The 21,857-nt window shown below is 41.0% G+C and overlaps 1 long non-coding RNA gene across 1 annotated transcript in view; it reads left to right on the forward strand.

Annotated features, from left to right (window-relative positions):
• The window catches only part of LOC102152585, a 44,692-nt gene extending 23,133 nt beyond the window's left edge, over positions 1–21,559 (forward strand). Inside the window, exons 2-3 of the long non-coding RNA XR_005374325.1 lie at positions 18,474–18,569; positions 20,674–21,559. This is a non-coding gene — a long non-coding RNA (uncharacterized LOC102152585). The remainder of the gene's footprint in view (positions 1–18,473; positions 18,570–20,673) is intronic.
• The last annotated feature ends 298 nt before the right edge of the window (positions 21,560–21,857 follow it).

A 21,857-nucleotide genomic window follows, 5' to 3' on the forward strand; every position in this document is an offset into this window, starting at 1 on the left:
CTAGGTCTAGCAAGAGTGAGTCCAGTTTTATCCATAGCAGTCCCAAACTGTAAACAACCCAAATATTCCACCAACAATAGAATAATTCAGCAAAACTAGATCTGGCTATAAAACAGAATATTAAAAGTAATAAAAAGAAAAGAATACTGTTACATACAATAACATGAATGAATGCCATTGACATGATGTTAAGTAGAAAAAAAGATACATCAGAGCAAAGCTGTATGATTACATTTATATAAAATTCAAAATTTCTGAACCAATCTATTGTAATTAGAAGTCAGTTCAGTGGTCATCCCGGGGTGGGGGTATAGACTGGTAGGAAACATGGGGAGCCTGTGGGAAGCTTGAAACATTCTGTATCTTGATCTTGGTCTTGGTTGCACAGAAGTATACATACCTATGCTAAAATCCCTCTGGCCAGCCACCTGAGATTTGTGTCCTTTACTATAATGGACATCTCAATTGGAAAGAAAAACTCAAGGTGGAGAACTCTAATAATACACAATCAAAATGGGAGGGGCCCCTGGGTGGCTCAGTCTGTGAAGCATCTGTTTTTGGCTCAGGTCATGGTCTCCAGGTGCTGGGATCGAGCCCCACGTGGGGCTCTCAGCTCAGCGGGGTCTGCTTTTCCCTCTGCCTCTGCCTCTGTGCTTGCTCTCTCTGTCTCAAATGAATAAATAAATTCTTTTTTAAAGAAGGCAAAATGGAAAATTACTATTGAAACTAATGATACTGTAAGCCATTGTTTTCTTTGAAGAAAGTTCCACTGGAAGAAGAATTCTTTAACTATTTATATAAAAATTTCAGAAAACCAAAACACTCAAATGCATATAGTCAATTAAAGTAGTCACCTCGGAGTGACTGTCCTCCAAGGACTGTCCTCCACCTTGGAGGCTACTGTTGCCTCCAACAAATTGCCTTGACATTATCTCTTGTTGTTCGAGCCCCTTTCTAAAAACTGTCTTCCTAAACTTTGGGATATTATTTTGAAAATGCGTAAGGGGTGATCTTTGCCCTATGAAAGTGCCCTAAGTTTTTACAATGTATAAATAACTCAAAACCACTTCGGGCTGGACAGAAGATTTGCGATATGACTAATGACATTTTTGTTGTTGCTCAATAATCAGGCACCGTTGACTAAAAAAATGAGAGTAATTATGCTGTCTGGCTCCAAAAGTATTTGTAGGGTTGATTCCAAAGAAAGTTTCCTAAAATGTGCAGACCTTTGTTAGTATCAGAGATTAAAAGTTTCGACTCACCAAAGCCTAACAGGTTTGCTGTCAAAAAGAACTTGGCTCTTGGAACCCACACAAGTCCAAATCCAGAAAACGAAGTAGCTTCATATTTATTTCAGCAATTCCACCAGGCATTTATCATTGCATACCCTATTCTCAGGAGGTACCACCACCATAATTTACAATAAGGTAAGGAAAAAACCCCAGGGAGCTTCATCTCTAGTCCAAAGAAGATCTCATTTCTCTTTGAAGAGACAAATGCCTCTGCTCTGCCAGTGGGGAAAGGGTGGGGGTGGCTGGGGTTTATCGCAGCGACGTAGAAGTCACTTTCTCTCCAGTGTTCAAATCATCTATTTTATTTAACCAAGTAAATACGTGATTTTTACTCTCACATCTTTCGCGATTATCTAGCCATTCTCACTCTTCTATTTGAAAAAGCACAGGATGCAGCCAGCAGACAAGGCTTCCCATTTACTACCTCCCTGCAGGGTGATAGTGGAAGGTGGCTGATATTTCTCAGTCTCAGTTTCCTTGTTTGTGAAATGATGATGATATCATGCTACCTTGCCAGATGGTTGGGAAGTATTTAAAGAGCGTTCTTGGCTAAAGATCAGGGGAGAGTCCCTTCTCCTTTCTAGGCTCTGCCTTAATTAATCTGCGCGTTTTATAAGCATTAAGGGAACACTTAAGAGCTCCAAGATGAGCCAAAAAGGATTTTCTAGAAGTTCTTTTAGTTTCTTCTCTAGATAATATTAGGTATTATTCACATATTTCTCACATTGGATTTTTAGCCATATTTCTTTTAGGAGGAGGCTTCTTTCTTTGACTTCTATCAAAAAAGTTAAACAGAGACGAGACAGGTACCTTCTAATCTCATTTCTCTAGGAATGGAGAAAACCCACCTCTCTTTTTTATACTTGACTGATGGAGAGTGATGACATCCAATCCCATCTCATTTCTTAAATGGGTCCCTGAGATGGGAATGTCCTCTCTTTTCTTAACAGGAGTATGACAAAATATAAGCGTGTAACAGCTCTTGGGACAGAGCAAGATATAAATATTTCAGTGACTATCTCATGATTTTATTCCTTCTTCATGTAACTTATATAAAGCCTTTCTATTGAAGAACCGATGGGTGCAGTGCTCTTAAAGGTGTGTGATCCATATTTATTTGGGGCAATTTGGCTCAGCAACATTACAGCAAAGCTTTAATTGCCTTGGCATAAAGTTACTTAGGTCATCAACTCAGAGACCACCATTTATGAGTATCATTCTTATGACTAACAGATATTCTTGTTGTTGAGTTTACTTACTTCCCAAATCTATGATTGCTGTTTGCATTAGCTTCTTAGACATTGTCACATAAGATCGTTCTATTTAATTTGTCCCAAATTATCACCACAAACTGAAGTTTGCTCTAATTCACCTTAGGTTTTTGGAGCCAAGGTTGATACTCCCGGCCACCATAAACATCAAACCAAAATGCAACGTACACTTCTGAGTTATGTGATCTTCCTTCCTAGGAGAGCACAATAAATTTAGGCTTCCTACCTTTATAGGCTCTAATAGGCACTGAGAGAACATTAGTTGGTTTAATTAAGATGGCACTCATGTAATTACCAAGCCTGATGCTAAAACTGCACAGTCTTATGTTATGTTTAAAAAAAAAAAATGGTTTGATATGACAGCCAGTATTCCTTAAAGCAATGCCAGCTTTTTGTTTCTTTGTTTGAGTTTTGGCTCTGGGTTTGTCTTTAACAACAAATGCAATAAATAGAATTCTAGGTCTCCCAGATTAAACCAGTAAAGCAAACCAACTGGAGCCATTGGTATACACACAGAGATGCGCCGACAAGTTAAGGAGTACAAATATAACAGAATTGATAAAAAAGAAAGTAAGTGAACTGGTACTTCTAAAGGTAGCAGCACTGCAGTGCGGCTTTTCTAGAACTTGCTTGTTGGCAGAATTGGGACCTTGTAGAAAAGATCATCCTGATCTGAAGGCACGTTTTTAGGTTTGCATATTCATTCTCTGGCCACTACTAATTCTCTTCCTGCACGAACCTGCAAATTGAAAGCCATGACTCAAGTTGGACAACTTTTCCACTGTTTATTTCTAAGATTCGTCGTTGCTATGGTTACCTGGATCCAGGGCTCATCTTCACTTCCCTGAGGAAGGAGTGCTTGTTGGATCGCCCAGTTGCCTACTCAGTGGATGCTGGAAGGAGTGCAGTGTGGTGTTAGGCTGAAGGCCTCCTCATGAGTTCCTTCAATTCTCTCACACTGGGGTGGGACTGATTCTCTCCACAAGGTTGCCAAGGTTTATTCCAGCTGGATGGCTTCAGGACAATTAGAGTATGCTTTAATTACTAAAGAGCCATTTAGATTTATACAGAAACTGGAGAAGAAACTTAAACTATCTTTTTACTTCACATGCTTCATAGTTCTTGGTCCCTGAAGGGCCCAACATATTGAGCCTTTCTTTCTCCACTCGACAGTCTAAATGACCCAGATCTGAAGTATAAAAAAAAAAGGAATTTCTTTGAGTTCTTCACCACTCAAAATTCTAGTGAATAGTACTGAATACCCTGTTAGTAAAAACATTTGCTATAAAACTAAGTATTGCTGAACATACTCTTTTACCCTCTTCGCATACTATTTACTAGTGCTGATATAGGATGTATAAAGACAAGTTATAATTAGCATTTGTTCCAACCCACTGATTACTTCTGTAGTTAATAAAACACTTGCTCTCTTCCCAAATGAACTGCATTCCCATACAATCTAGTCTCTACTACAGATAATGTCCAAGTATATGATTTGTTCTATAAAAACATACATTGGAAGTCCATGGTTGGTTTCCATGTACAGCCCTCTCCACAAAGGCCTGCAATATAGTTTCAATCCCCTCCAGACTTCTGCTACAGAGGTTAAGATATGCTAGAAGTTGAATTGCTTCCATCACAGAGAAATGTTTTGCATTTCAGGTTCTAAATAGGCAGAAAGGCAGAAGGCCAGGATGATTCTGGGGAAGTTATTTTGCAACTTCAGCGTTGGGAATTAATAGCCTTCACTAGAAGTAATGAGATTATGGTACCCTAATTAGGAAAAGATGGACTAAAGGCTTTAGGATTTGGTATTTGTCTGAGTTCTAATTTAACTGAATCCCAAGAGATATATGATAACTATGCCCAAATGAATGCTATTCTATAAATCCAGCCCAACTGGGTGACTGAAGACCTTTCCCAAAGCCTCATGCCATGCCTCCTTGTTAAGGGCAGGGTCTTGGGAAGGGTCTGTTGATTTGGGTGAGTGTGAAGCATACACAGTGACTAGTATAGAATCTAGAGATATTTAGCTGACTGAGATGAATACAAATTCTGAATCTTTTGTAATAATCTGATAAAAGGTCGTCGACCCAATAATATCCGTTTCTCCTTTGGAAGTAGTTAACTACTAAAACAGGAATTCTCAGGAAGACTCCCTGAATTAATGACACATGTCCTTTCAGACTTACATGCAACAGAAGACAGAGCTTCAGACACTCCTGTCTCTGAATTGCCTTTAATCAATATGCATTTAGTACTCTGAGTAATAGTGATATGCTAATCAAGTCCAAGACACCTGTTTAAATCCCACCACAATGAGATAACATATGCGAAGACTAGCCCAGAACTGGGAAGGGTTAGCATTTTTCTTTTCCCTTAGCAAGCATGTAAGTATGGCTCTCAAAATGAGCTTATAGATGTAAAAACAGCTCACTGCAGAATTTTGAGATAGTATTATTCAGCTTTTTGAGGAGTCATACCTAACTGAAAGAATATAAGTAATTGTTTGGGGAATTTACTTGGGCTCTTTCATGCAATTACTAGTCACTTCATCAATATTATTTAAGTAAAAATGCATTAAGATTATAATCCATACTAATAATGTAATCTATGTCTAAAATTTACATACAGGATTTTTCATTAGTATTTTATGTTTTTATAACTTTTAAAATGAGGAACACTACTCATATAAAAATGGTATCTGGTTAAAAAATATATGCTGATATTTCATAACTTAAGACCATGCTGGAGGGGTGCTTGGATGGCTCAATCGCTTGAGCATCTGACTCTTGATTTTGGCTCAGGTCATAATCTCAGGGTCCTGGGATCATGCTCTGCATAGGGCTCCTTGCTCAACAGGAAGTCTGCTTGAGGGTCTTTTTCTCTCCCTCTTTCTGTCTCTCCCCATTGCTTTCTCCCCCTCTCTGTCTACAATAAATAAGTAAATCACAAAAATAAAATAAAAACTAAACTGGAAAAAATATTTAGTGACCTAGGAAAATAATCATGATTAGTTTTTGGGTAAGAAAAAGAGGTTGCAAAATAGTAGGTAGAGAGTATATGTTAAACACACACAGGCCCATACATACAGATAGATAAGGAACTTTTTCAAAGATGCGTGAGAATTATACAAAATAATAGTGTAGAAATTCTGGGCTTTTAGAAAATTCATATCTGTACTTTAATGTACTGTGTATACTTCTCTCAATGAATGTACATTACTCTACATAACAGGAAAAATACACTTATTACAAAAGAAAAAGAATAGACATAATAAAAACAATTAGCCGAACTGGTCATAAGAGATTGTGTAAGTAAAACACCTGGTGGACTGAATTTCCCAGTTTTCCACCAGTTGTTTGGATTATGTAGGCTTAGCCTCATTCGCCAGTCTAAAAACAGACTTCAGGAGAGTCAGACTCCCACAAAAAAGAAGTAGATAGCAAGAGCAAAGGTTATTAATTTGTCCATTCGACCCACCATCCAATTCCCTTGTCTCATGAACCTCCAGCCCAGGGGGAGTTTGTAGCTCAGTGTAGCAGTTAATTCCCAGCAGCTATGTGAGTGTTTGTGGTGGAGGTGGCCTGGTGGTCTAGAGAGTGGAGGGTGGTCTTAAGCAGATGTCCAAGAAATCCAGATGTTAACGAAGATCACTGATTGTAAAAATACAGCAATATTTCATATCATTCTAATAGGGGAAATGCAACAAAGCAAAGGCCAAAAGCAAATTTCTGCAGAAAAATAGCCATCTGGGGGTACCTGTATGGCTCAGTTGGTTAAGTGATCAACTCTTGATTTCAGCTTAGGTCATGATCTCAGGATCATGAGATCAAACCCAGCATCGGTTCCTTGCTCGGCAGGGCACCTGCTTTTCACCCCCTGGCCCTCCCCCAGCTTGCACACACTTGCTCTCTTTAAAAATAAATAAACCTTTTAAAAAAAGAAAAAATAGTCATCTGAAGCATGAGTTCAGATTATTTTTGCTTATCATAGAAGACCTAGAAACTGAGCCATACACCAAGCATTTAAGACGTTTCCTCTTACTTAAATGAAAATAAAAATCATACATTTCTTTTTTTTTTTAAATCATACATTTCTAAGGGATTAGGCTTAATTGGAAAATAAATGTTACTTGGGATTTTAACACACATTTACTTACCAACACTAAATCATGGCTAATTTACTTGCTTTGACAGTCTTTATTTTTGAGGAAGAAAGTGAACATATAGGCATCCTAGTAGGTACTGGTCTCTGTTATTTTGTCTATTTTTCACTTTCACTGCCTTATTTTAACTTGAAATAGGTTTTGAATATACAATTTCTAGGGGCAGTCATAACATTGTCTATATCATCCCTGTGTGCCTGCTAGGAGAAAAGGAAGAGGCCAACACTTCCTGGTCCTGGGCTAGTTCTTGCACATATTATTTCATTGTGGTGGAATTTAAACAGATGTCTTGGTCGTTATTAACATATCACTAACACTCAGCATATTAAACGCCTATTGATTAGAGACAGTTCAGAGACAGAAATATCTGAAGCTCTGTGGTCTATTAAATGTAAGTCTGAAAGGAAAGGCATCATTAATCCAGAGAGTCTTCCTGAGAATTCTTGTTTTAGAAGCTATTTCTAAGCAGAATTGTAGACAATATTGGGTGGATCTTTTATCATATTATTACAAAAGAATTAGAATTTGTGCTCATCCCAATCAACCAAAATGCCATTGGATTCTATACTCTTGGCAGTCTATGCTTTCTGGAAATGTAAAAGTTCAAAGTAAATAAATTCTAGAGAGACCTTTCTTGAAATGTCATACCTTAATAAAATATTGTCTTATATTTATTCATTGTATTTGCTCGTTATTGGGTTGTCTTTTAAAAAAAAAATATATATATATATATATATATATAAAGTACATGACCAGAGAGAATGAGCTGATATTCTGCAAGTGTCAATGGAATCTAAGTACCTGCCTCTGCATCACGGCTTACTTCTTCTGAAGGCATAGCTGGGGAGAGGCATGCAGAAAAATCTCGGGTAGGCAAAGATAAAATTGTAGCATGTGGATTTTAGGTCTGACCCGGAGTGCTTGAGATGGAATCAGGCTTTTATTTTTATTTTTTTAAAGATTTTTAAATTTTTATTTATTTATTTATTCATGAGAGAGAGAGAGAGAGAGAGAGAGAGGCAGAGACACAGGCAGAGGGAAAAGCAGGCTCCACGCAGGGAGCCTGATGTGGGACCCAATCCCAGGGCCCCAGGATCAGGCCCGGAGTTGAAGACAGACGCTCAACCACTGAGCCCTCCAGGCGTCCAGGAACCAAGCTTTTAAAGCAGGTGTTATGTATGACTGAAGGTGTTATATGTGGCATCTGATCAAAATTATGCTATTTCATTCTCTAAGGATGATTGGGAACACAAATAGGATTTTTTAATAGGATTTTTTAAGCTAGACTTCCGACCTACCCCCCTGGCTTAGGGTCAGCTCTCCCTCAGGATGCCGCTTACCTCTTGGCTCTACCGAATGGGATCGTAATGTTCTTACTCTACTGTAACATGTATGACGTTTGGCCACATACCCTGCCCCCGGTGTCACCCTGGCCCCCACATTCTTGATTTTTCCCTCTTGAATCCATGTTTCCTTTCATCCATAGTAGTTGCCAACTTGTGATGCAGTACATAAAGTACTGATTTATTATGTCTTTTATAGTCTCCACTACTAGAGTCTAAGCCTCATGAAGACAACGCTATTCTCTACTTGTTCATTAATCTGTCACCAGCACCCGGAACACTGCCTTCCTTATGAGAGAAGCCCCTTATGTTGTTTTTAAGTGCATGAAATGCCTTATGTGTACCATATGCTCGAATGAGATATTGTATGAGCTGTACATGTAAATAATTATTATTTTTTTAATTCGAGAATCAACTACTAAAACTAATTATGTGGGCGCACCAGGGTGGCTCAGTAAGTTAAGCACCGGCCTACAGCTCAGGTCATGATCTCAGGGTTCTGGGGTGGAGTCCCCAGTTGGGCTTCTTGCTCAGAGGGGAGTCTGCTTCTCCCTCTTCCTCAGCCTCTTGCTACTACTTGTGTTCTCTCTCTCCCTCTAATAAATAAATAAAATCCTTAAAAAGTAAAATAAAACTAGTTGCAAAATTCCTTCATTAATTTTGTCAATATATACTCAGGCATGATTTGTATGATTCTCTGCAGAAATTCTGGGGAATCCTAATTCTGTACATTCTGAGAAAACTGAACATTGAGGATCCAAGCAAACCTCCTTCGTTAAATGGTGCTATACCCTACACCAGTGTCTCCCTGGGACTAGGTCCTTATAAAAAAAGTTAGGAAATTGCTTCCTTTCTTTGTGGCAATCAGGAGATTACTTTTTATGTGTAGTGGGACAATTTGTATTTACCGAGGTATCTGAGATGTTCATTTGTGTTTTGCTTTTACTGCCGTCAAAGAAACAAAGCAAATGGGGTCTATTTATGTTTTCTTCTCTGTTTCTCCTTCTTCCAATTTTTAAGAAGGAAGCCAGCCCTTTGCCCCTCCTTTTTCCAGGTGCTGCCTCAGAAAACAAACATTGCCCTATACGTTGTGAAAGACTAAGCTTATTGTGGAGTGAATGCCAGGTGTTTCAAGAGTGGGAGGAGAGGGCTCCCACTGGGTTGAGGAAAGATGAGGGAGGAGACAAGTACAAATTTTCTAGGGTCTTCTTGGCTCTAACTTGGAGTTGGATGGGAAGCTATAAGAGAGTTTTGAGCATAAAAGTGACATATTGTGACTTTCATTTTGACAGGATCGCTCCGCTGCTTTATTGAGAATAATCTGAGGGAGACAAAGGATGTATATAGCAGGGAGAGGGGTCAGGAACTACTCAGTAGTCTTGGCAGGAGATAATAGCTCAAACCAAAGTGGAGGCTGTGAGATTGACAAGAGTGGACAACTCTTGGAGAGAGCAGACTTTTGGGTGCTATTTTTTAACGAGAATCAGGGATGGGAGTGTCTTGACCCATTTAAACCCTCTCTAGCCTGTATCTACCCCTCAGCATGTATTCCTGGGGCTGATGGGATTTGAGTGTAGTCTGCAGATGTGAACGGAGAAAAGCTAGTTGGCCCACACAGGCATTGAACCCATGACCCCGATCTCATTAGCTTCTGCCCCAATCAATCTAGCTAAATGTGGGCCAAGAAACCACAGAAATCCATGCCCCACCTTCCATTCAGTCTTACACAGTCTAGGCATTGTCTGACAACCTCACATAAAGTCCTTGAAGTTTTTTTTACCTTTGTTGTTGGAATAGTAGTAAATGTCTATAAAATGGATTTAAAAAATAAAGCAAAGTTTACACAGAGGTCTGCCAGTAAAACAGGAAACTCAGTCCATCCTGCACACATGTAGCCATTTTCAGAAAGTCAATATTTTTATAGGTTCATTTTGATAGTATTTTTATTGAAAATAATTAAAAGGTTTCTGAGTTTGCTCACTTTTCCACACGAGATCAATTCACCTCCTGGGCACACAGTTGTATGTTCTCACAGGCTCACAGGAGGTAAAGAAACACCCTATATTACAGCTCTAAGGGTAATAAGAGATAGGTATAACCACCTCTTGAATAATAATTTGTAAACCCTTCTTCACCCAAGGCACAATGTTCCTTCACAGGGGGATAGTCACGTGGGAAACATGCCAATTATAAGGCAATTGGTTTGTTTTTCTAGCAGATTTGCTTTATTAGGAGTCCCCTAATGTGTTACACGTTCTCTTACAAAGTGTGACAATTTATGGTGCATTCTGGGGATTTCAGAAAAGGGAAAGATCTTGCAAATTATTATCTGTGACAGAATTATAATTTTACAAATGATTAATCTCAATCATCCGTCTCTTTTTCCTCTTGGGTTAAGCAGGAAAATTATATCCTGCAAAATTAGCTGTCAAAATGTGAGCCTGTGGTTTTTGGAGTATTCGTACATCGAGAAAATGAAAAGAAGATCTTTATTAATGAGCTGGATTAAATAAATAAAAAGGTTATTGTAGGAGACATGCTGCTCTGTTGCTACAATATGTCTTATGATTTCCCAGTAGTCAGATAATATTTACCAAATTGAATCAGGATTCGATATGACTATTACTTGTTTCCAGGGATATCCTATCATCTAAGTATGGTATTTTTAACCTATGCCTTCTTTTTGGACTGGGTACAACAGATAATGCATGTTATTGTCCTTTGTTATTCAATGACAATGACTCTAGGTAAATATTTTGGTGACAGAAGCATATGGGAAGTATCTCAGAGTGGAAAACATTTTGTATATGTCACCGGAGCATTGCTGAAGTCAGAGAGCAGCAGTTTAGGGAATGAGATTTAGAGAAAACTAGAAATCAAAGACCATGTGAGCAAACCAAGGCATCTTGAAATCAGCTATGTCACCAGATACCACTTTGCAACTTCAGCACAATGAACATTAGGTGCCAACATTCTTGCAATGTGTATTATCTATTACCTTGACTAGTACTTATACATGCAGATGTGTCATCCTCTCCCAAGCTAGGCTGCAAGTTTGGTTACTGAAGTATAGTAGGCACTCAATGAATTAAAAAGAAAGGAGGAAGACGGAAGGGGATACCGAATACAGCAGATGGGTTAGAAATAGCAGTGGTTCACAAGTTGGGGTTCCATTGATACCTAATCATGTGATGAACACCAGAGCAATGCACATCATGATACATCTTTTAACTTGGAAGAAAGAGTCAGGGACTGTAAGTTTTTCAAGCACAGAAAATTTTTAAAAATTGAGCTTTTGTAAAGGTTAACGATGCTCAAGGCTGCCTTCAAACACAAAGGTGTAGTTACTGTGGTCTTCTCACCTCCAGCAAGGCGGAGGCATCCCCCATGATGTTGTAAAAAAGTAGGTATCTGGAAAGGGCTAGTATCCAAAATCTATAAAGAATTTATGAAACTCAACAAATAACCAAATAATCCAGTCAAGAAACAGGCAGAAGACATGAAAAGACATTTCGCCGAAGAAGACCTGCAAATGGCCAACAGACACATGACATGACAAGATGCTCCACATCATTCAGCATCAGGGATATACAAATAAAAACCACAATGACTTACCTCCTCATATGGGTCAGAATGGCTAAGATTAACAAGTCAGGAAACAACAGATGTTGGTAATGATGCAGAGAAAGGGGAACCCTCTTAAACTCTTGGTGGGAACGGAAGCTGGTGCTGCCACGTATGCGGGTTCCTCAAAAAGTTGAAAATAGAACTACCCTATGACCTAGCAACTGCAATACCGGGTATTTACCCCCCAAAGACACAAATGTAGTGATCCAAAGGGGCACCAGCACCCCAATGTTTATAGCAGCCAAGTCCACAGTAGCCAAACTATGGAAAGAGCCAAGGTGCCCATCAATAGATGAATGGGTAAAGAAGACGTGGGGATGGATGCCTGGGTGGCTCAGTGGTTGGGCGTCTGCCTTTGTCTCGGGGCATGATCCTGGAGTTCCCTGATCGAGTCCTGCTGCCAGGCTGTCTGTGGGGAGCCTGCTTCTCCCTCTGCCTGTGTCTCTGCCTCTCTCTGTGTGTCTCTCATGAATGAATAGATAAAATCTTTTTAAAAAAAAAAGGAAAAAGAAGATGTGGTGTTTATATATATATATATATACAATGGAGTACCACAAGAGAAAATGAAATCTTGCCATTTGAGATGACATGGATGGAATTAGAGGGTATTATGCTAAGCGGAATTAGTCAATCAGAGAAAGACAATCAGATCTCAGTCATATGTGGAATTTAAGAAACAAAACAGGACCATAGGGGAAGGGAGAGAAAAATAAAACAAGACAAAATCAGAGGGAGATAAACCAAAAGAGACTCTTTAATCATAGGAAACAAATTGAGGGTTGCTGAAGGGGAGGGGTGTGGGGGTCGGGGTAACTGAGTGATGGACATTAAGGAGGGCACATGATGTGATGACCACTGGGTGATATATAAGATTGATGAATCACTAAACTCTACTTCTGAAACTAATAATACACTATATGTTAATTAATTGAATTTAAATTAAATGGACCTCACCTTAGGTCTGCCCATTTTAAACTCAGCAGAATTTCCAGACCTCAGTGTATTGTAAAGTCCATTTTAAGGTTGCCAGAGCTGAGGACCCCTGGTAAGGATGATTGCAGCCATTGTTTCTGGTGAGGGACTGGAAGCTTCTTGACTGGTTCCATTTGCTCTTTATCACTTGCGTTTTAGTTCGAATCTGCATTTTGAGGAAGAGAACATCTCACACACATTACCTTCATAAAAAAGAGAGATGATAATGAGGGCACACATATTTTGGAACTGAAAAACGACAAGAGGAACCAACCAATTATCCCGAGCCACATTTTCCATCTCTTTCTCCCCAGGTTGCTCTCACAAACTCCCGGCATCTAGCCGCATGTCTGCTTTTCTTTCCATTCTCTATAGAAATGCTTCCTCATTCTTTATGTACTCAATTTTTTGTCTATAACAGAGCCTCTACCTCTTCTTAATTTCTGCTCCTCCTGACCTCAATTTCTACCCGAGCCTGGAGAACTGCCCAGACTCTTCCTGTAATGACCTATCATCCTTGGCTCCTGCTGCTGCAAATTCGCTCCTACGAGAGAATCTGATTGGCTCAGCTCATCTTTTCACAAAAGCTACATCTTAGTTTGCTGGCTGAACCCCTTGGGGTCAGGTGCCCCCATCAATGCAGTTATCTGGGACTGGAGGTTGGCAGTCACATTGGTCAAAGAACGTGTGCCTCAGCACAGTCTCTCGGTGAGGCTGGTATCTGGTATCTTGGAGAGTACGTCTCAACATCTGCTGGGTCTCAGTATATATTTATGCAGCATATATATACTTGTATATATTTACACGCTTGTCTCATCTTCTAATTTTTGATGCCCTGAGGCCGTGCATAGGGCAGATATCTGGTATCTTGGAGAGTACGTCTCAACATCTGCTGGGTCTCAGCATATATTATGCAGCATATATATACTTGTATATATTTACACGCTTGTCTCATCTTCTAATTTTTGATGCCCTGAGGAGCTAATGCATTTTAATGTGACCAAGAATATGCAGCGACTTACTCGGTATACTTTGTCCAATGCATGCTTGCCACATTGAAATGTAAAATTATACCCCTCTCCTTTTCTCTCCTTCCTTTTTCTCCCCTTCCCTCTCTTCCTTCATCCCTCCCTCTATCCTTTCCTTCTTTCCTTCCTTGCACAACATATAAAGATCTACTATGTCAGAGACTATGCTGGATGCTATAATATCAAAATAGAGAAGACATATTTTGTACCATCAAGATGCTCACATTCTAATGGGGAAAAGATATCCAGAGTAAGATGGCGTGTTAAAAGTACCATAGCGTGTGTTTGTTCTCCTGAGATTCTTATGTCCCCTCTTTGATACAGCTCACTAATTCAATTCCTTATTACTTCATTGCTTTGGGGATTTTTCTAGGCCAGAACACAGAGGAAGCAGAAGTCAATGTTTCTTGTTGCCTTTTGTAAATGCCTAAACTCCTCGAAGGGATGTTGTATGCATCCCAGAGGGGGAATTGAGAGGGGGTGTTCTTCTGAGAAAACAAGAGAAAAGAGGAAGCAAGTCTCCTGCAGCTGGGAAGTGTGTGTGCATGAGGGCAGAGGCTCCAAGGAGGGGTTAGGGATCTGTCTCCTCTTTGGCAGCATGCCAGGGAGATGGTGCTCCCAGAGTGAATGGTTGGATGCTGCAGTCATGTGAAGCTCCCAGCTTCCCCACAGCATGGGAATTATAGAGCTTTACTCCCTGCAGCAGTCAGGTGGCCTGAGACATAGACAGGATGAGACTAACTAGTGCCCAGAGCACCTATTTTACATCCTCTGAGAGATGTCAGACAGGGGGACCTCTGCACAATAATGGACAAGGAGGATTTCCCACCAAAGAGTGAGATAGAACTTTACATGGTCTCGGTGAGAGGAGCTCAGATAAATTTAAAGGAAAGGAAAAAAAAAATCCTGTGTCTTATAAAAATAAGTTTGTGAATCCCATTATGTATGCAAACATGAGCTATAATACAGTAAACTAATCTCTAATGGCAGTAATTATGACATGCTCTGGGACCATAGAAGGAAGGATGATAGAAAGTAATTTGGGGAAGTTTTTCTGTGCCTTTTGTGTTGTTTTGTGTTTTAAGATTTATCCATTTATTTGAGAGAGAGAGAGAGAGAGAGAGAGCTTGTACACAGGGGAGGAGGGCAAGGGGAGAGGGAGAGAGAGAATCCTCAAGCAGACTCCCCGCTGACCACAGAGCCTGATGCAGGGCTCAATCCCATGACCCTGAGATCAGAACCTGAGCTGAAACCAAGAGTCAGACACTCAACTGACTGAGCCACCCAGGCACCCCAAGGCAAATGCTTGTTTCTAATGGACATTAACATGAACTTGTGCAGTGTGTCTCTGAATTTAGGGACAAAACTAAAACCACAGATGAGATAAAATAAACCACAGGCCTACATATCACGAGGTGATACCATGATGACTCATCATTATCAAGTCATGTCAGCCAGATGCCAGCTGACCTTTGTAGGCCAGCTAAAATTTTAACCAGAAGGCAGAGCCCACTTCCTCACGACTCGCCCAAGTATTTTGTTGTTCTGCTAATTTATTTAACCTCTTGAGATCTCATTTGGTTTCCTCTCTTGAGAAATGAGGGATCTTTTCACAGAAATTTGGGGGCAGATTGAATCTATATATAGAGAATTCTGGTTTGCCTGAGTGGCTCAGTCAGTTAAGCATCTGGATCTTGGTTTCAGCTCAGGTCATGATTGCAGGGTCATGGAATTGAGCCCCATGTCAGGCTCTGTGCTCAGTGTGGAGAGTCTGCCTTAAATTCTCTTTCCGTCTCACTTGGTCTTTCTCCCTCTCAAGTAAATAAATAAAATCTTAAAAAAATAGACAATTACTCAAGCACTTTATAGAAATTATATAAGTAGCTTTATCAGTATAAAAACAATTTAAAGATTATTGGCATTTCCTCCAACAAAGAATGTCAGTTCTGTTTTAAAGCCTCAAATCAGGAAAAGATAATCTTATTGCACCAAAAAGCATTCTTTACTTTAGTGCCATCTCATTCACACATTTATTTATCAATAAATATATGGTGCCAGTTTCCATGTTAGGTGTTTTGTATACAGTGATGAATACTAGACAAGATTCTTGACCCGAATTGATTACAGTCTAATAATCTAACAAAATTGTGAGAAATGCCACCAAGGTCAAGAATAAAATTGTCTTAAGAAGGAATCAGAAGGGTAATCTATTTAAAAGTGAGCCCAGGCAACATTTTATGAGAAAGGAGAGAAAAGTGAAGATTGAGTTGTATCCTGAATGATGAGAAGGACCAGGTAATGAGAGAGAGAGGGAAAGAGAGAGACAGAATGAGAGAGCACTACCCAAGTAGAGCCATAGCACGGGTAAAATTGAGGCAAGAATGTCCTTAGTACCTTAACACAGCACAGAAATAGTGTACACATGTTCTTAAATGCCTCCCTTGTTGAGTCACTTTTACAAGCATTAACATTTTAAGAACCTTCCCAGTGGTATTGAAAACATGGCTGCAGAACAGGGAACATAGTCAATGATCTTGTGACACTGTAGCTCGGTACCAGCACTGACTGTGGTGAACACTGATGAGTGTATGGGATTATCCAACCACTACGTGGAACTGGAACTGGTATAACATTGCAGGTCAATTATACTTCAATAATAAATAAATAAAATCATGGCTACATTAAGACTTCCAAAAACAGCAAGGGACATGTGAGATGAAGGCGGGAAGTATGTATTCTATATGGATTAATTCTCAAATTTTGTGATCTGGTACTAGGAAATTCACCATCACGTCATGGTTTACAATATGGAAATTAGGCCGATTCTGATAACTGGCTTTCATCTCCCCCGGTAGTATTGATTTATTATTTTTATTTTTTTTTAAGATTTTATTTATTTATTCATGAGAGACACACAGAGAGAGAGAGAGAGAGAGAAAGAGGCAGAGACATGGGCAGAGGGAGAAGCAGGCTCCATGCCAGGAGCCCGATGTGGGACTCAATCCCGGGACTCCAGGACTATGCCCTGGGCCGAAGGTGGCACTAAACTGCTGAGCCACTAGGAATCCCCACCCCCTGGCAGTATTTAATGTAATTTTCACAGCCAATGAACATCCAACTGTCTACATGTCTTCCCCTTTTCTTGCTCATAAAAACTAAAATATCGGTATTATTTACAAGACCTATCCTCCACATTTGGTTAGCTCCCTATTCTTAGTGGTTCACATGTAGAACTCTAAGTTATAGTTTAGTGTCTTTGTTGTCCCCAAGATCAAAACTTTATTGATTCTCACTATATTACAATGAGTGATAGTAAAATCAAAATTTACATTATATACTGTGTTCATATTTCTGATCCATTTAGACATGTCATCTCCAAAGCAGTATAGTCTAAAACACAAACTTGTAATCAGCTGACACAAAGCCACTTCCCAAAGTGATTAGATGCAGCCAAGCAGAATCCACTCTCCACCACATGAAATATCCCACTTTTTATTACCTTCGTTACGTACCTAACCATCACCATGAAATGCCCTCCCCTAATGATGTCTACCTGTTTGTGCAGCCTTCTGGCTCTGCCCTCGCTAGGACTTTCCTTTATAGAATTTTGCTCAAAATTTCTTTCTGTTCAGTTTCAATTACTAGAATTACTGAAGCCAGGCCACAAGAGACACCCTTAGAGTTTGTGATAAGTGCTGTGTGAATTCTCAATGGCCAAACTGAAGCAACTTCCACACAATAATGAAGCCCGTACTGCTACGAATAAATCATTGAATAAAGAAATACTTAAAGGGGGAAAAGGGAAAAATCATTCTTTTTTTAAATTTTTATTTATTTATGATAGTCACACAGAGAGAGAGAGAGAGAGAGGCAGAGACACAGGCAGAGGGAGAAGCAGGCTCCATGCACCGGGAGCCCGACGTGGGATTCGATCCCGGGTCTCCAGGATCGCGTCCTGGGCCAAAGGCAGGCGCCAAACCGCTGCGCCACCCAGGGATCCCAGGACAAATCTTTCTTAGAAAAGAATTCCAAAGATAATTTCAAAAGGCAAAATAATGGGGTAACCAGTTGGCTCAGTCGGTTAAGCATCTGCCTTCGGCTCAGGTCATGATTTCAGGGTCCTGGGATCGAGCCCCATATCAGGCTCCCTGCTAAGCAAGGAGCTTCTCCCTCTGCCTCTCCCCTCTGCTTGTGCTCTCTCTCTCTCTCAAATAAAAAAAAAAAAAAAAAAAAAAAAGACAAAATAAAACACAAGCCCCAGAAGGTGGAGTTTAATCCTCCTCTTAAATTTGGGCTGGATTTCAAGACTAGCTTCCTAGTACTGAAAGGACAAAATAGTAACTTGATGATGGAGAAGCCGAAGGACACTACATTAAGGAGGTGATCGGTGTTAATGTCACCAGCTCCGAATCATACCGATACCACGCACCTCCTGATAGGACATGATGACAAGGGTGCTTCACCACTGTGTTCTTCTTCCCAAAACCTGAGACCCTGGTCTAATCATGAGAAAAAGCTTGAGATAAAGCCAAAGTTGGGGACCATCTACAAAATGAACGGTCTTCAAAAGACCAGTATTATTCAACCTGTCAGTCATGAAAAAGAAGGAAACACTGAGAAAGTCGCAGACCAGAAGAGACTTAAGAGAAGGGACAACCGAATGTGAGGTGGGACCCTGGACAGAGTCTGGGTACAGAAGAAGGGCGTCTGTGGTAAAAGCTAAATAAAGCCTGGAGCTTAGTCAATAACAATGATCCACTTCACTTTCTTAGTCTTGACTGCCCTGCTGCAGTGATGCCAGAGGCCAACCGTACGGGAGCCTGGGGAGAGGATGTACGGAAGCACCGTAAACACCTTGCAACGTTTTGGTAAGTATCGAATGATTCCAAAGCCAAAAGGTCTTTAAAAGCAAACAAAAAGCTAATGTCATTTTACTTCTGACAATCCAATTCTTTATTAATGACCGATTTTACAAGATTATATTCATCAACATGTCTTGACTGCGTACATGGCACCAAATACCGCGCTCGGTCTTTATATGATCCTGCTTAATGCCTACAATATACATATGAAGCAGATACTATGATTATCCCTATTTTATGGATGAGACCATACCCCAGGTCCCACAGCCAATAAATGCCACAAAGTTTTCCAGAGACCTCAGAATCACCAGAGAGAGAGAGAGAGAGAGAGAGAGAGAGATGAAATGGTCTATTAATACTGTAATATTAGATACTGAAGCTCCAGAATATTTAATTCACTTAGAATTGGCCAACTTTTATTAGACAGGGTACTCAATTGTCAAGAACAATCTATTTTTCTAGATAGAAACTGTGTGTATGTGTGTGTGTGTGTGTACACATGTGTGTACTTGCTGTAAGAATAATAAAGTATCGTGCCTGTGATTCTCCACCATCAGGCACTTGAACTCTAAGGGCAGGAACACTGGCTACTGTGTATTATCTCCAGTGGGTAACTCTCCCCCGGCCCCCAGTTCTAGGGCTGTCCCCTGCACAGAGGGGCTCATTGTGTGCTAGCGCCCGCCCGACTACATGAATGGGTCGCCCCACCAAGGTTGGTCCAAATCAATCATTCCTCATGTTGAAAATTTACATTTGAAAAAGGCTGTTCCCAAGTACCCTGGACACAACTATCAAAAGAGGGAAAACCAGTGAAATGTCAGATTGTTGTGATGGTGATTGAGTCGAGGGGGTGGTGGTGGTGATGGTGGTGGTGGTGGTGGTGGTGGTGGTGGTTTGTTACATGAATCTAAATTGTCAATTTATGCATTCTCATCCTGAACTGATCCAATTAATTAATTATGTTCTCTTTGTCTAAGAACCTCTAGAGAGGAAACAAAATAAAATTGGAAGCGTGAGAAAGAGAGAGAGACAGAGAGAGAGAACGAGGATAAAATAGATACAACTGCACTCAGGCCTAATAGGCTCGGGCCCCAGCTTACCTCCAGCTCACGCCCTTTGTAAGCAGCTTCTGCAGCCTCTGCATGGGCCCAATGAGTGTTTGCTGGATTCAATATAAAAATCACAAGATTCTTCAAATATGACCCTGCTGTTTGCCTCCCAGGCTGTAGTAGCTGTTTACGTAACAGATGGGTAAATAGAAAACTCATCTGCCTATTTCCAGGAACCCTATTAGCAAAAAAAACAAAAAAACAAAACAACAACAACAACAACAAAAAAAAACAAAACCAAAAAAACCAACAACAACAAAAAAAAACACCCAAAATTAATGAAGGACACTGCAAAGGAGCATGGTATGTTTAATAAAACACTTTCCACCAGAATTGAAAGAAGCCTCTGCATGTGGCGTGCAGCAGCTTATCACTAATTCAGAATCTCCCTTCAGCCTCAGACTTTTGTCTTTCTTCCTCTGAGTGGCCGCACTTTCAAGCGCGATGGCTTTGTAGTCGCGGTGCTGGTGCCCCGGGAGGGGGCTCAGAGCCAGCAGAGCGAGAAGGTTCATTAGGGATGTTTCAGAGTCGCTCAGGTCCCAGCATCTCCGTCCCCTCCTCGCAGATCCCAGGGCTCCTGGAGACACGTTCTCTGCTGTCACCTGGCCCTGTACCGCCCGAAGGTCTGCAAAGACCTGGGCTCGGGCAAGTCTCCATTCCTGTGAGTGGAATGTGAGCACAGCTCACCGCGTGTCCTGCATTGGGGTGTGTTCACAGGCTGCAAATCAGCTCCTTGTGTGGTGAAAATTCCACGTTTTCTTGCAAATGCAGCATTTGAAGATGAAAATCTTATTCTAACAGAAGCGTATTACAAAAGGAAAAAAATTAAAAAAAAAAAAAAAAAGATGAGAGAGAAAGTGGGAAAGGGACAAAGAAAACCAGAATCAACGGGCCTGGAGAACGACCGGGTGGGTTCCGTGTTCCAAGCCCCAGAGCTGACCTATGAGAATCAGGTTTTGTTGAAGGATTCGATTTATTTTTACATAGTTCTTTCTTTTCAGAAACCTCTTCCAGAGCCAATCAGCATCGCTAATGGGCCAGTCTCTTTCCAGCCCTGGGACGTCAAACCGAGCCAACGTTATTAGCTTTCAAAAATCAAAGGAGTCAAGACCTGTCTCCCCGGATGGGCCCCGCCTCTCTCAGCTTCCTGGATGTGCAGCCTTGATTAGCACACTCTCCTAATCATAAGGCCTCCTTTGAACACACGGCTTTATTCCTAGAACACCAACGGCCGTTGATGGTATCGCTGGACTCCGTGGCTACAGGTGGGTATTTCCAGCGTGAACACCAGCGGTCTGTTCAAAGGGAACGTGCTTAATAGTATTTAATAGAAGCTGTACATTGTGATGGATCCATAAAAGGATGCATCTCATTTCCTGCTCATTAATTGAAACTCCTGAAGCCCCAAAGAATATCTGGTATGGATGAAAAATGGACAGAACCCTCCTACTTGGAAACCTCTGTGTTCCCCTCTCCGCCCAGAGACCATACTTGGTCCACGGAGTCTCTATTAAATCTAATTTCTCCAGGCCGATCTTGAGGTCGGGGAGGCCGGCCCGGTGACGTGGAAGCTAGTCACCTACACCTCCCTTCGTGGAAAAAAGACTTTTCTAAATTCGAGCCATCCTCTTAGACTTCTATGTCTTTGACCGGTTGGCCACTGCACATTCATGTCTTTAGTAGGTTCAAGAATGCATGCATTTCACCCCCAGATGTGGAAACATGCATGACTCTTCTTCATAGTTGAAAATCCAAAGAGCAGGGGCACCGGGATGGCTCAGCGGTTGAGCGTCACCGGGGTCATGACCCCGGGGTCCTAGGATCGAGTCCTGCATGGACCCTGCTTCTCCCTTTGCCCGTGTCTCTGTATCTCTCATGAATAAATAAAATCCTTTAATCAAATCAGATCAAATCCAAAGAGCATTTGTTCAAAGCAATTGCACTGCGTCTAACTAAGGTTGAGGGATTTTCCCTTCCTCAGGCCACTGAAGCAAAGGCAAGAATGGTTGCAGTGCACCAGGGCTTCCCTGGATTGCATCAAATCGCCAGGGGCTCCCTGTGCGCCCACCCACGGCCGCCCGCGCAGCTCCAGGCCGGGCCACCAGCATGAGTGGAGGGTGCCCTGGGGGCTCGCGTGGGGCGGTGCTGCGGCCTGCTGCAGGCGGTGCGTCGGGATAGCAGGTGC

This window comes from Canis lupus, chromosome 19 (genome assembly GCF_011100685.1).
Source record: "Canis lupus familiaris isolate Mischka breed German Shepherd chromosome 19, alternate assembly UU_Cfam_GSD_1.0, whole genome shotgun sequence".
NCBI lineage: Eukaryota > Metazoa > Chordata > Mammalia > Carnivora > Canidae > Canis > Canis lupus.